This window comes from Meleagris gallopavo, unplaced genomic scaffold (assembly GCF_000146605.3).
Source record: "Meleagris gallopavo isolate NT-WF06-2002-E0010 breed Aviagen turkey brand Nicholas breeding stock unplaced genomic scaffold, Turkey_5.1 ChrUn_random_7180001954850, whole genome shotgun sequence".
Lineage (NCBI taxonomy): Eukaryota > Metazoa > Chordata > Aves > Galliformes > Phasianidae > Meleagris > Meleagris gallopavo.
In genome coordinates this window covers 4437-6965 of record NW_011215751.1, presented here as the reverse complement: position 1 = coordinate 6965, position 2529 = coordinate 4437, and the positions used below count along the sequence as shown (strand labels likewise).

The window sequence follows — 2529 nt, the reverse complement described above, 5'->3', positions numbered from 1 at the left end:
GTGGAGCAGCAAAAGGCTACGAGCAGCAGCGGCAGGAGGGCTCGGGAGTGCAGTCTGGCTTGCAGCAGGGTTGCACCTTGTGGCTCTCAGCAGGGTCTGAGTCCAGGTCAGAGAGCAGCGGGGGCTCGTGGTGGGTCAGCCCGTGGCAGGCCTGCCCTGGGCTCGTACCCCTGTGAAAGGAGCCTGCAGAAGACGCTTCCAGGAGTGCTGGGGAATGGCTGCGGGAGCAGGGCGGACATGAGGCTGTGTACGAGCATCGCTGGTGCGGCGGCACAGAGTGCATTGCTGTGAGTTATCAGGAGTTAAGATGGGAGTCACAGCATCCTTGGGGCAGCGTGCAAACAGCGGGCCCACATCTACACTGCGCTCTGTGGGCGTGTGGGGGGCTGACAAGGAAAGGGGCTCAGCAGCGCAGGGCTGAATGCTGGCTGGGCGTTGGGTCAGGCTGAGCAGCCCGCCTGGCAGCCCGCCTTGTGTACCAGCAGTAAGCAGACACGCGTGCATCGGAAGCCTACGTAAACCCTGCGTGTGCAACAGTAAAGGGAAGCTTGGTCGCTCGTAGTGAGCGCTGTCGTGCTTCCCAGCTCGAGAACAATCCGGTTAGGACGCCATCCGCGGCACTCCCCCCCCGGTGCTCCCGGACCCCGAGCCGCCCCGGCCTTTGCTTCCTCGACCAGCCCTCCCTCATTAATGAGAATGAGGTGCGGCAGCAGCCCTCCCTCATTAATGAGAATGAGGTCCGGCAGCAGCCCTCCCCTCGTCGGCTCCTCCAGCGCCCGCATCGCCGGTCGCCTTCAGCGCATCGCGGGCGCCGCCGCCTTCCTCATCCCAGCACCTGCATCGCTGAAGTCCCCCACGAGCGCCGGCCTGCGCCCGGCTCTGCTGAGGCCGCACCTCCAGCGCTGCGTCCGGTCGTGGGTCCCTCGTACAGGAAAGACGTGGAGGCCCCGGAGCGCGTCCAGAGAAGGGCAACAAAACTGCCGAGGGGTCTGGAGGAGCGCAAGGGGGGCTTCTGAGGAGCGGCTGAGGGAGCTGGGATGGTTCAGCGCGGAGAAGAGGAGGCGCAGGGGAGAGCTGACTGCTCCCTGTAAGTGCCTGCAGGGAGTGGGGACACCGTGGGGACACCGGAGGGACACACGTGGGACGTGGAGGACATTTGTATACAAATTATACAATGAGTGCAATAAAGGGGATTGCAGAACAGTTAGATGCCACAAGTAGGATGGCCTGGGAAAATAGGATCTGCTAAGATCTGGTACCAGCTGAAGAAAGGGGTGCATGTGTAATGCTGGGTACTTGTAGCACCTTCATCCCAATAACAGCTCCGGATGACAAAATAACTAAGGCACTGCAAGGGCTGCCACCCTTGCTAATGAACTGTCAGAAAGATCAGGAATAGATGCTTGTATCGCTGGGTGGTTGGAGTCCTGGTTTGGTGAATGGAAAGGGGTGAAAAGGGGTGACTGTATCCACATGTACTTCTTTGATAGTAGTAAAAGGAGCCCTGATGGCCACTGGTTGCTGAGTTATCCCCTGTATGAGGGGACTGGTAGAGTGATTGATCGAGACAGCACTATTGAAGTAACCGCCAATGCAGCCACCACATTTGGATAAAATGATGGTATTAGAGATGGGAGATAAAGAAAGTGAAGGAGGAGGAGATGTCTATAAAAGTGAACCTTAAAAAAAAGAAAAAAAAAGAAAACAAAAGGAATTGCAGAGATCAACATTCGGTGAAAAAAAGAAAAGGGGGGAATTGTGGGAACCAAATGTTGCTTCTGCATTAGAACTGGATAATATGTATACTTTTATTTCACGATCTCCGCTGCCGTAGTTCTTTCTGGGAGTCTTTCTGTTTAACCTGGGGAAGATCTCTGGTAGTTTACGTCACTTACCGTCTATATGACCCTTCCAGGGACGCACGCTCTGCATATAGGTGTATATAGGTGTAGGTACGTATAGTTTGTCATACACACTGCAAGAATACCCTGCACCAGATCCAACCAGAGGACAAGTGATGGATGCCCGAGGAAGCGCCTGAAAGAGACGTGGGAAGGCCTGGCATCATCCCCCCCCCGGTGCTCCTTGTTTAAGGAAGACTGGGAAGCAAATCACATCAATACGACAAGAAGAGCGCTGAGACATCTTGGAAACAGCGGGATGGCGGCCGACTGACACCAGGTCACAAAGAAATGAACAAGTACGTCACAGATGTAAACCCTCTGATCAGGTTGTGAACCTGGAGTAGCAGCCAGTGGGGAAACGGGGGAGAGGGGGAGGCAAGGGGGAGAAGACAGGGTACAAAGGCTGCCGTGTTGTGTCCATAGGCGCTCCTGCTTGCGGGACGCCCGCCATTGCAACGGCGAACAAAACCTGCTTTTATCAGAGATACCGTCCTGACAGAATTATCTGGATATTTCCAACATGCCCCGTTAATTAGCAGCATCAGGGTGCAATTAACAAAGGGAAAACCTCATCAGCTTGTGAACGTGGAGAGCCCTGCGGTGCCAGAGCGGGGATGGGGGCGGG

The 2529-nt window shown here is 55.8% G+C and overlaps 1 protein-coding gene across 1 annotated transcript in view; it reads left to right on the top strand.

The window, feature by feature from the left end:
• LOC104917066 (C-type lectin domain family 2 member B-like) overlaps positions 1-2529 on the top strand; it is a 12274-nt gene that overhangs the window by 5630 nt on the left and 4115 nt on the right. The gene's annotated exons all lie outside the window — the stretch shown is intronic.